The sequence below is a fragment of the Mauremys mutica genome, chromosome 2 (assembly GCF_020497125.1).
Source record: "Mauremys mutica isolate MM-2020 ecotype Southern chromosome 2, ASM2049712v1, whole genome shotgun sequence".
NCBI lineage: Eukaryota > Metazoa > Chordata > Testudines > Geoemydidae > Mauremys > Mauremys mutica.
This window is the reverse complement of record NC_059073.1, coordinates 264,460,165-264,480,241: the sequence shown is the minus strand read 5'-3', so window position 1 is coordinate 264,480,241 and position 20,077 is coordinate 264,460,165. Positions and strand designations below refer to the sequence as shown.

General features: G+C 42.0%; 1 long non-coding RNA gene across 1 annotated transcript in view; it reads left to right on the top strand.

Moving 5' to 3' along the window:
- Nucleotides 1-323: 323 nt before the first annotated feature.
- LOC123364336 overlaps nt 324-20,077 on the top strand; it is an 83,631-nt gene continuing 63,877 nt past the window's right edge. Inside the window, exon 1 of the long non-coding RNA XR_006577074.1 lies at nt 324-389. This is a non-coding gene — a long non-coding RNA (uncharacterized LOC123364336). The remainder of the gene's footprint in view (nt 390-20,077) is intronic.

The following is a 20,077-nucleotide window of genomic DNA, read 5'->3' as shown; positions in this document are numbered from 1 at the left end:
TATTGTAGGACTTTTCAGCATTAAAAACCCACCAAGAGGATATTACCAGCAACAGATAAGTTGATACACAACACAATGTGACTTGCATTACTCTCCCCTAACTTTGCATATATTTGCATGTAGTATTGCACAGTTATATCAATACATATCAACAACCCACTGAGCAACACAAGGTTTTATGGTACTTTATTGTGGTTCTTGGAGTGTTTTTGTTAGTTAGCTGCCATTGCAGAGTTGGAGAACTTTTCATTCCAGCTTTTAGAGTAAACATTTGTGCTTTATTTTTTAGTTTTGCAGTGACCAGTGTGCTAAAAGTGCACCGTGCGGGGGAGGGAAGTGGTATTTGGAATCCAAAGCTTCCATCTGCACTACATTATAACACTTCTTAGGTAAGCCTGCTTTTTTCCAGCAAACTACTTACCATGTTCTTTAAATTATTCGAAAAGCAAATTAGCTGATGTGTGTTTGTCTACCAAAAGCCTGAAGCAGAAACAGCCTCAGCAAAAAGCTAAACTTCAACCTTTAAGAACAAAGATGTATAGAATGAATCCAGCCCTTAGATGCAATATTGCCTAGAGGATAGAGCACTGGACTTTGACTTAGGAGACCTAGGTTCTATTTCCAGCTTGACAAGTGGCCTGTTGGGTGACTTTGGGCAAGTCACTTCCCTCCCTGTACCTCAGTTTCCCCATCTGCAAAATGGGGATAATGACTTCTTTTGTAAAGTTCTTTGAGATCTGTTGATGAAAAGTGCTAGGTATCATTACTCACAGGTAACCAGTGCATCTCTGAAAGCTATGATGTAGCTTTTAAAAAAAATTATAAGGCAAAGCTACAATAAAGTATTAACACACTACATCATACATTACTTATTCAGGATCAGGTAATATTCAAAGAATCTAGCTAAAAATTCTGGCTTGCCAGGTGGGAAGCTCTCTTCTGCCACATACGCTAGAAAGGGTAACCAAATTTGTAAATACCTATCCTCTTTTTGGTGCTTCTTTTGTGTACATACTTGGTGTGAAAGCTTCTCCACTACAAGAGCAGTCCATAGTTTACTATACTACAACTCCACAGGGCAAGGGGTCACTCATTCCAATAACGTGCAATACAGAGTGTAGATCAGATGTCGGCAACCTTTCACAAGTGGTGTGCCGAGTCTTCATTTATTCACTCTAATATAAGTTTTCCCGTGCCAGTAATACATTTTAACGTTTTTAGACAGTCTCTTTCTATAAGTCTATAATATATAACTAAATTATTGTTGTATGTAAAGTAAATAAGGTTTATAAAATGTTTAAGAAGCTTCATTTAAAATTAAATTAAAACACAGAGCCCCCTGGACCGGTGGCCAGGATCCAGGCAGTGTGAGTGCCACTGAAAATCAGCTCATGTGCTGCCTTCGGGGTTGCCTACCCCTGGTCTAGATGCTCACAATAAAAAAGAAATTAATTTGTCATTCTGTTTAAAATGTAGGTCCTTATTATTAATAGGTAACTGAAACATCTTTGAAACCTATTTTATAGCTGTGTTTTTTTTAAATTAACCAAATTAAAAAAAAAAAAAAGCACACAAAAAACCCCATAGAAAGAAATATGTCCCTGTCTACATGACAATATCCTGCTTCTGGTCTTTCATCTGTGAGCTGAGTTGAAGTGTACAGTGTTGAGGATAATTTCTCAGCAGATAAGTATGGAGATTCATATCCAAGTGGGAACGGTAAAACTAACTAGTTGAATAAAATGTAATTTTCATGTATATTTTGAGAGGAACCTATGTGTTAGGAAGCACAGCGAGACAGTAGGCTATGCTGAACAGAGGCATTGGACCAACTTCAGGAGGCAAAGTCTTGTATAGCAATTATGTTGGTTAGTTTAGTATTTATTTATCAGATAAGGTACTAATAGGAATAGAGGTTGGGGGGAAGAGAGAGAGAATATGAACTAAAAGGAGATATGCAGCATGTTCACTTTTGGTGTTATGCACAAATGCTAAACAAAGAGGATCAGAAAAGGGAAAGAGCAGAAGTGAAATGAAAATGCACATGGAAGTGGCATTAACTCCAGTAAATAAGCATTTCTAGTGCAGGTATTCCCAGGGAATGGCTGGCAGAGATGTAGTTTAAACAGTCTAGCACTGAGCAGTTGCAACAAATGGTTTCCATCCTTCTTATACCCAGATTTTGAAGTGTGTTGAGTGTGAGCAAGAAAGGTCAGGTGACTTGTCCAAGGTCACCCAGTGAGTTCTACTCTCTCAACAAGATTAGAACCTTTCTAGCTCCCAGTCCTTTCTGCTGGCAGTGATACTGTGCTTTAGAAGCAATAGTCAAAATGTCTGAGCACCCTGAATGATGAGAGAGGCTGGAAAGTAAAGGTCTGAAGAAGTTTGGGGTTCTGTTCCTTATTATAGAGGGTTGAGGAGTCTGCCTTGTCTCTTAATCTTAATGCTTTGTTTGTTTTTTTAGAGACTAGATTTATCCACACCAAGCAAAAAGCAGAGATAAATAGATGTTATATCTATAGAAAGTAACAAGGAGCAGCAGAATGGAGCAACGAGGCTTCCAGAAGACCATAAGCCTCAATGGCTTTGGGGTATTTAGGTGGGCCTTGGTGTTTTCTTTACTATGGTTTGTATGTAGATAACACAGTGTAATAGCTTTCTAAATTTAATCTGAGGTCCCAGAGTCTTTCTGGATGCTAGAAACGCTCTTGAATTCATGAGGATTTACCAGACAGAAAAATTTGTTGTTTTACAGTTGTACATTGCAGTGCCAACTGAGAATGGGAATTGTACAGACCTAGTGAGAGAGAGTGCCAGCTCCAACAAGCTTGCAGTCTAAATAGGCAGGACAGACAAAAGTGGGAAGAGAAACAGAAGCACAGAGAGGTGACGTAACTTGCCTATGGTCACAGCAGGTCAGTGGCAGTGCTGCAGAGAAGTCATGTCTCATGCATCCCCATCAAGTGCCTATGCTACTTTAAAATGTACGCAGTGGAGACTTGAGGCTATCATAAGAGAGGAGAGTTTCTCAGACAATGGCACTCCACCACACTTACAAATATGCCTCCTTTGGCTGTGCAAACTAGCTCTTTCTCTCTGAACCTGTCAAACCCAGATCTATGCTCTTCATCACCAGCAGTCTTACATCAGGACCTATTTTTTAACTTGTGGAGCTTCATCTCAATCAGAATTCTGAGGTTTTCTCTTCTCTCTCAATCCAAAATATATTTAGCAAGGGAAATAAGAAATGGAGAAAAGGTGAAATAGTGACCCAGGTTCTAATTCAGGGGTAGGCAACATATGGCATGTGTGCCAAAGGCAGCACCCGAGCTGATTTTCAGTGGCACTCACACTGCCTGGGTCCTGGCCACCGGTCCGGGGGGCTCTGCATTTTAATTTAATTTTAAATGAAGCTTCTTAAACATTTTAAAAACCTTATTTATTTTACATACAACAATAGTTTAGTTATATATTATAGACTTATAGAAAGAGACCTTCTAAAAACGTTAAAATGTATTACTGGCAAGTGAAACCTTAAATCAGAGTGAATAAATGAAGACTCGGCACACCACTTCTGAAAGGTTGCTGACCCCTGTTCTAATCATTCTCCCTTTATCTGCATGTGAAGGGGACTTTGGGCACAAGTCTCCCCTCCTGCATAGAAAGTGTGAGATGGAGAAGGTCAGCTGGCACTGCAGTAGTGTTCCCATTCTTTCCCTGAAAACCTTGTGCTGGGTTCTCCCTGTGCGGAGTTGCACTGGGGGCCAGTGGAGAACTGGGCTGGGTGCAAACACACACACTCCTCCCACGGGGCCAGCAGACATTCCTCTGGAAATGTAGGGTTATCCCTTTAAAGGAGAGTCCTGGGAGCAGCCACTGGCTAGAGAAGAACTGACAGAACAGCTCCATTACAACCCATTGGCCAGGAGGTGGGAGAGAGTATGGCTGCTCACTGGCGAGAGTACACAGGGCTTCTGACAGATGGATTTGGTCTCCTGTGGATCCCTCGGGACCTGTGCAGATCCCATGGGATTCATGCACTTTGGGTCGTGGCCTCTTTCCCAGGGTCGCAAACACCACCAAGAGAGCCTTGTAGGTGACTGGCTGTGTCTCAGGAGGGTTGATCAGCTCCTCAGAGATATTTGGAGTCTTCACCATGGTAGTGACAAAGCTCCCATTTCAGGGCTGAATTTTTTGGCCCAAAAGGAAGTTACCATCCACATCTAAGCCAAACAAAATAGGGAATTTCTATCGTGGATACAGCCAGGGACACCAAATAAAGAAAAACAGATTTGTTTCGATTTGTGAAGGAACATGTAAAAAGTTTTGAATTATCCAGCACAAATTGCCTTACCCGATTCCATCAAAGCGCTGGCTAGTTGTGCTTTGGACTCCAAATACATATTATGAGGTGCTGCTGCTATTTCAGGAAGTGCCATTTCTACTTTGAGCAGAGGTATCGGTCATGTCAATGGTAACAGTGGGAGCAGGATCAAGCCCCCATAGCTTGTGCATTTGGTGTCTGTTTTAGGTAAATCTGCCCCAATCTAAAGTATCCAAGTTGGCTGCTGTAAATATTTACTTATAAAAGAAAGTCCTTGTTTGTTTCTGGTGCATTTTCTTAACATTCTGAAGGTTCACGAAGCAGGGGAAACAACCTACTAAAACAGCTTAAGTTGTGGAAAATAAACTTCCATTTTGTATACAAGTGTTTACTGTACAGAGTTTCAATGACTCAGATGTGAAATATGGTTCAGATTTATTAGGCTTTGTTTCATTTTTAACTCTGCTTTAGAGATCATAGGCCACATTTCAGGCTGACTTACATCCTGTCAAAGGGATTCATGGGGTGCACAATAAGATCTTGATCCTGTGAATGCTTAATTCATGCATGACTGTGCCTGCATTAGATGGGCCTACTTGTGTGTGTTATCATTTTCAGGATCAGGCTTTAAGGCACAGCCTGGAATTTGGGTCCACAGGTTTATTTGGGATTGGAATTGTCAAATGACTTTGACACAATATTGTATGATTTAAAGAATCACTGTCCAACTCATGCAGCATTTTTCAATGTACAATAATGTAATTTAAGAAATCCCTAGGAAACTGTCACTCTCCCATCATTTCCTTTCCTGTCATTGCCAATCACCAGTAAACAGAAGCTCTCCCCTTTCTAGTTAGCCTGCTTCTCAAACACAACTTTTTTCTATTAAATCACATTTCAATTTGTGCCAACACAATTGCTTCTATGATAATGGCTTGTGTTGTCAAGACACTAGATCTTGGCATTAGTGACTGAATCAGGCAGAAGGTGCCTATGTACTTACAGGTAACCTGCAAACTATTTAATAATGTTGCTAGTGTTGCTTCTTTATTTGTATTCATAAAGAGACAGAAAACATTTTATAAAGTTTGTTCAGTTTGTTTGTTTCTTGCCTAGAAATATAAGGAATGAATTCTGGCCTTCCTTGTTTTTGCTGGAGCACCTATGAGAAATCTCAGGGAAGTTTAATATGAGCTCTAACGCCTTGAATTGAGGTGTGAGGGTGTTACTCCTTTAACAAAGACTACCCTTATTCTCAAGCATTGATTGGTCATTGAGATTAAATAACATGTTACTAAAAAACACCAAAGCAAAGAGTTTTCAACAGTCTGAATGAAACACCCCCCTTCCTTCTCAGTTGCTTAGCTTTCAGTCTCTAAGGGTTTGTCTACATCTGAAACACTACAGCGGCTCTGCTGAAGCGCTGCAGCTGTGTCACAGTAACATTTCAGTGTAGACAGTACCTATGTCGGTAGGAGGGGTTCTCCCATCTGCATAGGTAATCCACCTCCCTGAGAGACAGTAGATAGTTGGGCAGAAGAATTGGTCCATTAACCTAGCACTGTCTACACTGGAGACTATGTCGGCTTAACTACATCACACATTTCATACCCCTAAACAGGGTTTAAATTCTCAGAGATTATTTCCCAAAGACCCACATACACAAACACCCCATTTGGGGCTCTAATCTTCAGCTGTGGGGCAGGGGGTCTCAGGGCTTTAGCCCTGCAGGGGAAGGGTGTGGGGGCTTGGGGTTTCAGCCCTGTGGTGCATGCTGGGGTTACCATAGGTTTGAAAATATTTACTAGAGCCTGTTCCAGTGGGCTCCGGCTGAATTTAAGCCCTGCCCCTGAGTCAAACTAACTTTCTAGTGTAGACCAGGCCTCAGGATATGTCTCCACTGGACAGCCTACGCCAACATAACTATGCTGACATAGTGCCCTTGCTTAGACACAGTAGACACTGACAGTAGAACACCACCTCCTCGAACAATCTTAATTATGCTGACAGAAGCACTCCTTTAATGGCATAGTTGTATCTATACTGGGGTTTTTAATCAGTATAGCTATGTCTTTCAGGGGTGTGAAAAAGTCACCCGCAACTGACACAGGTATGCCAGTATACATTTTAAATATAGATCAAGTCTTAGATTTTGTGGGGTCATTGTTTCACTAGTTCTTCAGTCACCATAGAGACTTCCAACCTAGACAGGACCTGAATTTCTAATGTCAAAATAACCAAATAAAAGAAAACTTAGAAAACAAAAACAAATTAAGAAAGAAAGGAAGAGAAAGGAAAGGAAAAAAAGAGAGAGAGAGAAAGCACAAGTTCAGGGGTTTTTTTCCCCTTTGCAGGTCACCTTTCAATAAGAAAACTTGTATTACACATGTAATATATTGGTGACTTATACTGTTGGGAACAGAAATACATGAAAACTACAAACCAGTTTCATAAGATCTTGGTAAAATGTTTAATGTTTGCCTGTGTAGCAATGGTTCGTGAAAGCAGATGGTATCTGATGATTCGCTGTATGAGTGATACGAGGGTCTGTATTTAAAAAATTGCAAATGTGCCCACTGTGCATATAAACCCTATTTTAATGCACAGAAAAAGGTATTAGTGCACACAAAATTGGCACTGATGCTCGTACTGGTGCACAGCAGTTTCAAGCCAATTTTGCAGATGCAACTTCGGCATGATCTTGGAAAACATTTTTGGATTATTGCATTACTCTTTCCTATATATGGGTGTTAACATAGTGTGTTAACATAGTGAATATATAGGAAAGAGTAATGCACCTGCTGTGAATGACTCGGCACTAGCATATGTAATAGTGACAATCCAAAAATATGTCCCAGAATAAATTTAAAAGCCATGTTCATAAACAAGAAAACATAAGATCTAATAGGATACTGTACTGCTGCAAACAGGTCCTCTATCTCACCACTGTATAGACTCTAAGATTAAAGTCAGAAGGGACAATTAGATCACCTAATCTGACCTCAGGTAGATCACAGGCCATTAAATTTCACCGAGTTATCCCTGTATTAAGCCCAATATATAATATAAATCAATTTAATACTATATTACTGTATACGTTTATATTATATAACTTCACTTTAAGGGCTAGTGGCCCTTTTGTTTTGTTAAGCTACACAGAGACATGTATTAGATCCATAGTTTATCATCACATACTTCTAACACCAGAACATTTTTTTTACTAATTTGCTGATGCTCTAGGTAGTCTGATAATAACAAATACAGTTTGTTCTGTTTACATAGTAACTTTGTAACCATGGGTGCAGGGGAATTTTCCAGCATATAACAACAAAGCTAATTTTGCATATAATTTAAATTTTGCAATCTGAAAGGAATATTTTAAAGAAACCTGCAAAATCCCAATTCTGTATGGTAAGACTTTACAATATTTGGTATTACAACTTGGTATTACACCTCTACCTCGATATAACGCTGTCCTTGGGAGCCAAAAAATCTTACCGCATTACAGGTGAAACCGTGTTATACTGAACTTGCTTTGCTCCACCGGAGTGCGCAGCCCCGCCCCCCCGCCCCGGAGCACTGCTTTATTGCATTATATCCAAATTCGTGTTATATCGGGTGGGGTTATATTGAGGTAGCGGTGTATTATAAAATCCAGGTAAATATTGAGATGCACTATCTACCACAAATCAAAGTCTGACAAAAGGAAAGTACCAAAACTATTACAAGGGACATATCATCTGGGGACAATGATCATCTGCCCAAATTAGCCCATGCTCAGTTTGCATGTGTGATGGCTGCCATCTTGGGGGGACTGAACTGGGAACCTCCTGATCTAACAGCATAAGTGGCTATAGGCACTAAGGGCTGTAATAACACAGACCCTCTATTGATCAGCACAGAGGAAGACCTCTAACACACTCACCAGTGGGTTACATATCTGCAAACCTCAAATTGCACACACTCACTTGGGCTCGTGTGAGCAACTTGGACATTTGAAAAATCTATCCCAAAGATCTAATATGTACATTCTAATCACACAACAATTCAGAGCATAAAAGATCAAATACATTTAATTAATGCTTTATTTTAATGGAATTCCAGCAGAAAGGAATGTTTTTTCCACAGGAATATGGCATGAAAATAATGTTTCAGGGGAGATGTCATTACCAAGAATACCAAATCAGTTATTTAAGTACACATCTTTTTCTAACTAATCCTGAAAATCAATATAAAGTGGGATGGGGATCAGTGCTGCCGTTTTCATACATGGGTTTGCATTATACACAAATTTTGGATTTGGTGGGGGGGTTGCGTTGTTTTTTGTTTTGTTTTTTTAAATATTTCAGCAACTTTCCAAAAGTAGGTCGATCATCCAAAAATGCAGCTAAGCTTTCCACTTTACAGTCATGCACGATGAATAGTCTAATGCAATGATTCTTAACTGTGAAACAGGGATCCCACATGAGACTTCAACTTCAAATGGGGTGGCTGTATCCAGTGGTCCCCCACAGGACTCAGTCCCAGGTCCAGTACTATTCAATATTTTCTTTAATTATTTGGAAAATGGAGAGGAGAATATACTTTAAAATTGTGCAGATGACACCAAATTGGGAAGGGTTGTAAGTACTTTGGAGTACAGGATTAAAATTCAAAATGACCTTGACAAATTAGAGAATTGGTCTGAAATCAACATCATGAAATTCAATAAAAGATAAGTGCAAAGTACTACACTCAGGAAGGAAAAAATAAAATACACAACTACGAAGTGGGGAATAACTGGCTATGTGGTAGTACTGCTGAAAAGGAACTTTGGGGTATAATGGATCACAAATTGAAGATGACTTAACAATGTGGTCCAGTTGTGAAAAAAAGTTAATATAATTGTGGGATGTATTAACAGGAGTGCTGTAAGATGCAGAAGATAACTCGGCACTGGTGAGGCCTCAGCTGGAATTCTGTGGCCAGTTCTGGGCACCACGTTTTAGAAAAGATGAGTTTAAATTAGAGAGTCCTGAGGAGAGCAACAACAGCGATAAACGGTTTAGAAAATGTGACCTCTGAGGAAAAGTTTTTAAAAAATTGGCATGTTTAGTCTTGAGAAAAGATTGGGCGGGGGAGGATTTGACAACACTCTTCAAATATGTTAAGAGCTTTTATAGAGTGGATTGTGATCAATTGTTCCCCATAACAACTGGCGGTAGGAAAGAAGTAATTGGCTTAATCTGCAAAATGGGAGATTTACGTTAGATATTAGGGAAAACTTTTAAACTATAAGCAGAGATAATTCATAACTGTTGATAGTGGGGGCACAATTTAAAGGTTCTGGTGGTATGCAGTGGGGTTCAGAGCAGGGCACAACAACCGTGCCAGAAATCTGGGGGGGTCACATGACTCCACGTGCCTGTCCATGCGTTACCTCAGGGTAGATAAGCTCTGCAATAGGCTTCCAAGGGAGGTTGTGGAATCCAATGGTGGTTTTTAAGACAGATTGGACAAATATCTGACAGGGATGGTCTAGGTCCTGCCACAGCACAGGGGGCTGGACTGGATGACTCTGAAGTCCCTTAAGTCTTATATTTCTATGATTCTTCCAGAGGAGACCTGAAAAAGCCCAAAGAAGAAGGGGATGGAAGAAATAAGACTTGTTTTCATTGTTACTAGGACTAAACCAGAACCTGGTAGTGTTCACTGATTAGTCCAAACTGAATTGTAACAATCCAGTCCTATGATGAGTACTGCACAGGCTAATCTCAGACCAATGTTTCCCAAACTTGGGACGCCGCTTGTGTAGGGAAAACTCCTGGCAGGCCGGGCTGGTTTGTTTACCTGCCCTGTCTGCAGGTTCAGCTGATCACGGCTCCCAGTGGCCGCCGTTTGCTGCTCCAGGCCAACGGGAGCTGCTGGAAACGGCGCGGGCCGAGTTTGGGAAACACTGCTCTAGACCAATATGGAAGTCAATAGGGCTCTGTGCAGATACAGGGGTCTGCTCCCATGTAGCTCACCAAAATCTTAAATATTATATACACAAACTCACCAAGAACACACAATTCCCTATTTGCTGAGCCCCATGTGAAAATGCCTCAGCCAATAAAGAAAAATTAACTGGCTGCATTGTGCATTAGTTTAAAATATACCTCCACCATTTCAAATATAATTTTTTAAGGAAGAGCCTCTGCCTGCTCTCTTCTGCTCACTCCAACTTTGCATCTCATTTTAAAAAACATTCTAAGATTGGAAGGCCAACATACTGTCTGTCCTTGGAGCTATGACAAAGTAAGGGATCTCAGCAAAGGCTAACAGACAAAGAAAGGTTGAGAGGGGCTAAAAAAAAAAAGGCTTTGAGCTGAGTCATGGAAGACTGCGTCAGTTATAAATGTGTAAACCGGAAGAAAGAAAAATGTCATTGATTTATTAATTTAGCTGGATTACATGGACTCCTGCCTGATGATAACAGTTAACAACTATGGCTAAGATTTTTAAAAGCAATTTGTGATTTTGGGTGCCTCCATTTTTAATTGCCCAGCATGAGACATCTTAGAGAAGTCCTACTTTCAGAAAACAGATGCTCTGTCCTTCTCAAAAATCAGATCCTTTTTTTGGTCTTTTAAGATACGCACCAAATTCGTGCTACCCAAAATCACTAATCTGCTTTGAAAATCTTGGTTTAGCAGTCTTCTGGGGAATTAAGGATAAAGCTGCAGAAAGAGATCAGATCAGATATACCCTTTGACCATTCACAGTATAGTCCACAAATGAATTTCTATCAGTGTCAGCTGGAGGTAATTGGAGATTTTCACAAAAATGCCTACAGCAAGCATAGTCAGGCTTTTGGCTGACTTTCCACAGAAAGTTCACCTCTTACACAAACATTTTGGACATCTCATTTACAGAAGTACAAATTCCACAAAGAGCAAAGAAATAAATGTTACATCTTAAAGGACCAAGATTAAAAAAAAACAGAACTCATTAGCCAGAGTGATGATTTCCCATCTGCTCACAAGTTGCTAAGAATATTTTAATCAAAAAGAAAAGAACCATCTCCCTCAGATTGCTGTCTCCTTGATAATTTTGAATGGGAGTTAAAAACTCCCTCTCAAATGCTCCCATGCTTTCAATCCAAGCAATAGTTTTGGCAGCTGTAAGCCCAGAGTGCGTCCATTTAAGATGATCAGAGGAAACAGGCTGACAGTGAGCTGATTAGAAAGCTCTTAGAGCCCTCTCCGCTGAAGAGGGAAAGGAGTATAACTTGCTTCATGTGCTGTCAGAGTGAGACCCCGGAGCACTGTTAGTTTGACTTGATATCCTTGGTGAGCTCGTGTGTATATATATATTTTAAAAAGGCCATTTTAAAAGCACAAACAAAAACCACACGGCAGCCAGTCCCTTGCCAGCCTTCCTGTTCCTGTCAGCTTTTGCTTTGAAAGAATGTTTGAAGATAACAAGGGAGGAAATAATGAAACAATATGGCAAAGGCTAGCTGAATTTGAAGGGACAACTGCAAGCTGTTTCCTGGCCTCAGCCTTATCTAAGGACTCCCAGAAAATAGCCCTTGCTCAGTGTTCTATAAATAACTCATTATGATCAGGGTGAAGAATTTAATTTTTTCAGTCAAGTGCTGGGAAATGGGACAAACTCTCCACAAGGATGAAGGCTAGCTTTAGTTCTAGTTGCATGCATGGGATGGTGGAGAGAAGTTCTGTACAGAGTCCTTTGAACTATTTTCACACAGAGTGAGTTCGGCAGCATTTAAGCACATTTTAAAGTACTCCATATGAAAATACACATTTGAGGTGGGAAGGGAGCATTAGAAGGCAAGAGTCCAAAAACCTGGTAGAGAATTTTGAATGTACAAACCAACAGGCATTAAAACAAATTCAGCTGCAAAATAAAAATAAACAGAGGGGGATGTTATCTTGCTGTAGCCTGAACAGCTCTTACCAGCAAAAAAGCTTTGGGCCCAGGATTTTCTTTCCAACATGGCAGAAGACAGCTGACCTTAGCTCACAAGGAAAGTGAGAGGACAGAGGGGGAAGGCTTAGCTCTGGTGAGAAACAAAAAGGTACTTCATAGATTTTAAGGCCAGAAGGCACCATTATGGTCATCTGGCTTGACATCCTGCATAACACAGGCCAAAGATTTCTGCATCAACTTCTGTTTGAGCTAGAGCATCTCTTTTCTGGGCTGCTGCCCAGCTGTCCCTTTACATACAGTAGTTTAGATTCAGACCCTGGAGCTGACAAGAAACTTCATACATCACCATAGTTTGAACAAATATTGCTCTACAGGCTACAACCAAGAGTGACTGTAGAGCTGCTAAGGACATGAGTACAAGTCAGCCACTATAGAGGTTTTCCTTTCATTCATGGGTCTGCTGAATGGCTAATTTCAGAATTACAATTCCCCACTATTTTTGTTGGTTCTGTGTTTTTATTAAACTTTTTAACAACTTTCCATAAGTGCGACCATAGATCACAGTGAAACTTGGGCAAGAGTCCACTCTTATCAGGCATCTGCCTGCCTTAAAAGACCAGCCCATGGTATCCTCAAATGTGCTGGGTACAATTCTGTTCCCCTTCATTTAGAAAACCACTCTGTGCAGCAGTGGATTTTTGCTGGTCGCTTGAAAGGGGGGAACCACCAGTTCAGAAGCTTTTCACAAGCACAAAAATCCGGTTAGGCACAACCCAGCTCAGCCTTACAATGGTATCTAGAAAACCTGCCACCTTAGATAAAAATTTTCTGTAGAGTGAAATAAGTGGGAGTAATACTCATAAAATCTTTGGTTGAGTTTGCTGGGGTCTGAGAGGCATCTGGGAGAATTATGGGTGGAATAGAGTATATGGTAGCCAGGCTAAGCGCAGTCCTAATTTATAGCCCCATGCTTAGCTATTAAGCTTAGCCCGAAGCAGATACTGAAACAGAATTACATAAACAAGTAGAGAGCATTCCAATTCCAGTGTAGCCATCTCAGAGCATGTGGCTAGGGCAAATAAATGATTGCACATTAGCTGCTGTTTTTGAGGATTCATGATTTGGATATTGTATTTCTTTTTCTATAGTCCTTTTTATGAGCAAGAATACGACTTACGAAGGTTGCCTTGATGTTCCCAGATCCCTGGGGACATTTCTTCACTTTTTTGAAAGTCATTCTGTCTTCAGTTGTATATACGATTTTAAATAGGATAGTGCAGCTGCGCCATGAAGAGGCCACATTAGATAAGGCTTAACCATTTATATATCCAGGATAAACAAGACAAACGGAGAAGAAAGGAAGGCCTTGTGGTTGAGCTACTGGGACTTGGGAGATAAAGGTTCAGCTCCTCTACACACTTCCTGTGTGACCGTGCACAAGTCACGTTTATGAAATGGAGATAATAATACTTCTGTACGTCACAGCAGTGACTGAAATTCTCTGATTCTACAGTGAAGTGGGACATTTAATACAAGGAGAGAGAGTGCTGAACAGACCCTTCTCCCCAGTGCAAAGCATCACAACTGTGCCTTATTTCAAAGGCTTACTTTCTTCTAGTTTGGCTGGTTTTACAAATATCACAGCCTTGTGGGTGAACTGTTCTTTACTTGCTTTCTCATATATGTTAAATATTGTGTATCATGTTGTAAGCCCGGTAGTCAGAGGTGACACTCTGATGGTTTTATTTGCCAGTCTGTCTGAAAATCATGTCCATAGTTATAGTCACTTTCTCCAACATGTGACGAACAATATATTGTCAAGGAACTGTGTAGATTTAGGGTATGTCTGCACAGCACAAGCTGTGCATGGGCTAGCCTTTGCGTGACTTCAGCTAGTGCAAGAAACAACAGTAGTAAAGACAACGCAATGTAGGCTTCAGCATGAGTATGTACTCTGTAGAAGTTACTCTGAAGATGTTATTTTCCATTAGTTGCCACATATAATCAGTAAACAGATTCTAATGCTACCATAACAGAGTTCTGTTGAAAGATCTTCCATGTTTTAAACACAGATCCTGGAAGAAGTTAGGAAGAAGGAGAATGCTTCATCTATATAGACGGACACATTTTTGTGCAGGGACCTGACCAGTTTCTCATAAACCATCTGGAATTTTCTCAGTATTCCCGATGAATTAATATGCCCTGGATTGACGTCGCATAAAATGCTGTGAGGTGTCTGATCTCGGGGTACATTTCCTTATAAAAAGTGGATAAAATAACAGAAGTCAGGTGGAATGCTTCAGAATACAACATGTAGCTAGTCAGAGACTGACCAAGCTTTGAGGTTCTGTGCCAGAGCCTGTAGACTTGGTTTGATCAGTCATGTGGTTAAAACACAGAGTAGAGCTTCTCCATTTGGGTAGGTCAAATCAGATGTGTAACACTGATTGTCTTATATGGCGGGTGAAAAAGTTCTGTAAAAGTTACTAAGACAAAAAGGAAGGATGCTGTCTTAAGAGCCATTACATAACTAAAGCACCAGACTCCTTTGTTATATGCAACCAAGGTTCTTAAACCAGAAACCCATTTAATATTGGTTTCTTGAGCCAGTTTAACTAGGGGAGCGTCACAGGATTCTCTACTCACCACCAGGGCACCTTCTTATGGCTGCATCTGGGGAATAGTTCCACCCAAACTGACACCCCCTCGTGTCTCTTGTTTGTGCTGTGGCCTCTTTCACACTCCAGGAGTTGGTCCTCTGGTCAGGTCACTATACAGTCTTCCCCTTCTGGGGTAACAGGGTCTCACTGAACCAGCTGTCTGGGTGCCATTCCAGGCAGTCTTCCAACTCAGGACTGTGCCACTTTCCCAATGGCTTGCCTGCGGGAAGTTCCCGGTCCCACAGATTCGGCGGCTTGCCGGCGGGCTGCCTGACTGCTGCCCTCGCAGGGACCAGCACGACCCCCCCACGTCTTGCCGCCCCAGGCACATGCTTGGAGCGCTGGTGCCTGGCGCCACCGTTGCACCTGCCTACTGCCTAGATGGGCTCTATCTTCAATTAGTGCTTGTCAGTCAAGCCTAAATTTTCCCCCATGTGCAGCCTCCCAGGTTAATTAGCCCTTTCTGAGCCACCTTAACCCCTTCAGGGGTGATTTGGGATGAACACCCCCATCACAGGCAGCCTTAACAAATTCTGTAAAAGTGGAAAGGAATTTAAATATTTGATACTTCATTGGATCTTACCAGAGTCCCAACTTCTCAGTCAGCATACATGTCCAGACTTCCATACTTTAAAATATTTTAGTTTAGCTGAAGGTATACCAGAGTTCTTGTGATGAGGAAGCTAGCCCAAGTGATAACTACATGAGAGAGATGTGAGTGACACTAAAAATAAACAAACATCCAGGTATTCTTAACTCATGTCTTTTGCTGTAATTCCTCCAAATGGAGGAATGATGGGCCCAGTTGTACAAACTCTTACTTATGCAGTCCCATAAACTTAAATGAGAAATAGGCAGCACTTGTGTAAAGGTTTTCCCAGGTGGGGCCCAAAGATTTAAAATTTTTATTAAAGTTAATGTTTAAAATTAAATAGACACAAGTTAAGAGGGAAGGTACTGTATATCTGGGGTCAGGCTTGAGTTCTGAGGGATTACAGGTATTGGTTGCAAGGGTGACGAGACACATAAATATCACATAACTGGCTTAGACCCAGATTGGGGTGCAAGAGTTTTTAAAGCGTCAGTGGATAAGTGGGCTCGGGTACGCCACTCATGGAATGTATAAGGAGTCCAAGTCAGTATCAGTGTAACGAATGAGTACATGGGTGGGGTCCCTGGGTTCGTCAGGGAAGGAAGTGGGTTATTTCCCTGGTTGGCGGTCTCAGTTACTCAGTGTGGTATTGAGGGTGTCCTGTGATGTGTTCTGTATAAATGTCTCTGGACCACCTGATGGTGCTGGACACCATGAGCTGTCTCGTGAGCCGGGCGTAGCATCGACTGACTCCGCACGCTCTCAGAACTGCCTCGTTGTGGGGGTACCATGAGCCCAGGGCTCCCATGATCAGGGCGTGTATCTGGACCTCGTAACCCTGGGCTCTCAGGGTCTCGGCCAGTGGAAGTGTACTTTGACGCCTTCCGGGCTCGGGCCTCGTGGAAGGCCGGTGACCTGTTTTGAAATGGCACTGTGATGACTACCATGAGGACCTTCTTCTTTCCTCATCCGTCACGACGATGTCAGGTCGCAGTCTGCTGTCTGTCCCAGGGATGGCCAAGTCGAGAGTGATCTTCCCCAGGGATGGCAGGATGGCTTTCACCAGCCGGCTCTGGATGGCGTTGTGGTGGTGCCGCCAGGCTCCGGAGTGCTGTTTGCATCCACACAGGACGTGGGGCAGGGTCTCGTTTTATTAAAGCTTAAATCAGCCTGAAAAGCCATGTAATCAAAGGGCCTGATTCTCCTCCCACTTACAGACTGATGTCAATGGATCTCTTACAGATTCACACCTGTGTATGTGAGAAGAGTTTCAGGCCATGTTGTGTACAGTACATGCGTCATTGAATTATCCCAACTGGCAGAGAAAGAAAACCAATTGTGTATCAGACCTTGCTATTGTCTGAAATTTTGCTGTTTATTCATGAAATGTAAATAAAAACACATAAAAATCTCCTCTGATGTCTGAATAAATTATTCGAGGCTGGTGTGAAGCAAGACACTGAACATTTTCAATCTACAGCTGAAAAAGGGCTGGGTTATTTTCCTAAAAGGGCCACAGGCCACCCATCTCTTGGATAATACTGCAAAGTGAAACTTGTAGGAAGTAGGTGGAATATTGTATGCTAAATTTTACTGGTTTGTGGAAATCAGAAGGCAAAATCTATTACAGGAAGCACTAAACTGGTGATGCGCAAAGCTCAGAAGGTTCGGTTTGAATACTTTACCCAAGGTTATCTGAACAAGCCTCTCAGGTCCTGAGCCAGCAGTCTCTCAAGGGCAGACACTTATGAGATTTACAGGACTTCCTGCTTCTGGCTGGGTTGGAAATACTGAAAGGGAACTTCTCTCATCATTTTTGGTACATCTACCTAGTGGAAACTAGGAAGTGCAGTGGTCATCAACAACCCATAGGGCCCACACTGTGGAGGAACTACACATAGTGTAATTGTCTGGAAGTCCCAATTATTTTTATATTATATTAGTACATTAATTAATAATAATTAATTTATTTGTATGATGGCAGCACCTAAGAGCCCTAGTCATGCATCAGGGCCCCACTGTGCTAGGTGCTGTACAAACAGAACAAAAAGACAGTCCCTGCCAAGAACGCTTACAATTAATATAAAAGATGAGGGAATGGCTACCACCAATCTCTGAAGACTCGTCAGGTAGCAGAAGCTGATGGGTGGCCAGGGCCAGCTCTAGGCACCAGCAAAACAAGTAGGTGCTTGGGGCAGCACATTTCCAGGGGGCGTCATTTTGGCCATCTTTTTTTTTTGTAACTCACTTCCTCCCCTCTCACAACCCTGCAGAAGCAGAGCCACGGAGCAGCTGGGGATCCAGCATGGGAGCTGAGAACCCACGGGACCCTGGGAGCTGTAGTTCTTTGCCTAGCTCCCTGCCTATAGAGCCAGCCCTGGAGCAGGGAAAGAACTATATTTCCCAGCAATCCCTTTGCAGCTATCAACAGGAAAGTGAAGGGTAGGGAGTGAGGTAGCTGAGCCATGCTGCGAGTCGAAAGGGGTGGCACTGTGAATGGGGAACAAGTGTGCCCAAGGAGTAGAAGGTTTTGCCCCTGATGTCCCCTTCAGAAGACTTCCCCAGACTGCATTAGGGATACTGGTGTGACCTCATCTTGCTGCCCACAAAGAAGGAATTGGATGGACTAAATGGACAGTGCACCTCTCTATCTGAAGCCTAGCAAGGGAGGTACATGGATCCCACTAGAATTTTAAATGAAAAGTAAGGGAGGGGAGGCTTTGCTAGGGGACTTCGGCAGCTTTAGATACAGTACCAGGCACGTAGGAGGATTTCCACTTCTGAGCCATGGAAGCAGAAATTGACTTTTCCTTTCCAGATTTAGCTAATATTCAGAAAGGGAATCTAGCACCTGCCTTCCAGATTTGAACACCCTCAAAATTCAGGAGTGCTCAAGCTCAATTTGGGCAGCTGTTACCTCATTTCTCCCAAATCAAATATACTGATCCACTGTAACTTGCTGTAGAAAAAGTAGGATAAGAAATTAAGAAGCAAGAAATGCTTCCTAGTGGTTTTTAGGACTGGAATTGCTATTTTCAACAGCTATTGCCCTTTTTTTTTTTTAAGTTTTATTTGTTTAAAAGGAAGATAGTAATATTTCATTGGCAAATTCCCAATAGAAAGAAAGAGTGGAACAAAAGAATAATAAAGGCACCTCAACTTTTCCTCATTTATGGAGGACAGTCTTATAATATGCATCCAGATATCCTCCAATCACACAAGCTGAAAATTGTTCCACTTTACTGCAGTTCTGTAATCATACGGGAACCAATCCTGTCTGTGTTCTGTGCACATCCAAAATTCCTGCTGAATGACCTGCCCTGGGAGCAAGTTACCAGTGACCCAGGGCTGAGACGGCAGGAGGGTGCAGGTTGGGGGGAGAGCCCAGGTCTGGGGCGGCAGGGGAGTGTGGGTGCGGAGAGGGCACTGGTGGCGGGGAAAGGAGGGAGCCCAGCACTGAGGTGGCAGGGAGTGGGGGTGGCGGGGGAGCCCAGGGCTGGGGTGGGGGGCAGCCAAAAATTTTTTTGCTTGGGGTGGCAAAAAAACTAGAGCCGGCCCTGTGGGTGTCTATTAATGGTCTTCCCTGCAAAGAAGGAAACAATAAGTTGGATTGGGCCTGGTGCTTAGTGGAAGGGGTGGGTGATGGAGCATCTTGTTCTGCATAGCAAGATATGCCCATGGAGATTTGGATTGGCAGTTTCAAACCTAGGCATGAATCTGAAGGGGCTGGTTTGCAAACCCAACTGTAACAAGTGCCAGTGACAAATGGACATGCAGGATTCACATAGGATTCTAAATACAGAACCAGGTCTCAACATCACTGATAAGAGACTTAGAGCATGTTTACACTTAAAATGCTAGAGTGGCACAGCTGCACCAGTGCTGCTACGCCACTATAGCACTTCAGTATAGACACAATCTACATCAAGGGCAGGGGTTCTCCCACTGGCAAAAGTAATCCACTTCCCTGATAGGTGGTAGATAGGTTGACAGAAGTATTGTTCTAACACTGTCTACACTGAGGGTTAGGTTGGTTTAGCTACGTCGCTCAGGGATGTATGTTCTTTACACTCCTGAGAGACGTAGCTATACTGATTAAGTTTCTACTGTAGACGAGCCCTTAATTAGAAAAGTAGGAAATGTATGTTCAATGGCACGCACAACTTTCTTGTTTGCCTGATGCTTCGACACCACCAGACAAAAAGAGGCTTGTGTTTTATGAGCCACTCTCATTTAAAACAGTCAGAAACCTGAGAAACGGGCTCCTTCCATGATGGTAAATAAGGAGAGGTATAGTGGTAGACAGGAGGCTGTCTCGGACATGGAGTCTAAAGATTTTTTTTTTAAAGAGGCATTGAATATACATTTAGTAACAAGCAAAAGAAAATCATTCATTCACCAATTTTTATGGTGAAAATTACTTCAAGATTTATTCCATGTCAGTGTGCAGTGCATACTCCTGATATAAACTTTCACAGCAACACACACACCCAGAGGATCGAGAGGACGTGCAGCTGGATGCATTCCAACAGTGGCACTAAATAACTTATGAAAATGATTAGCTATGTTTTAGCTGGAACTAAAACT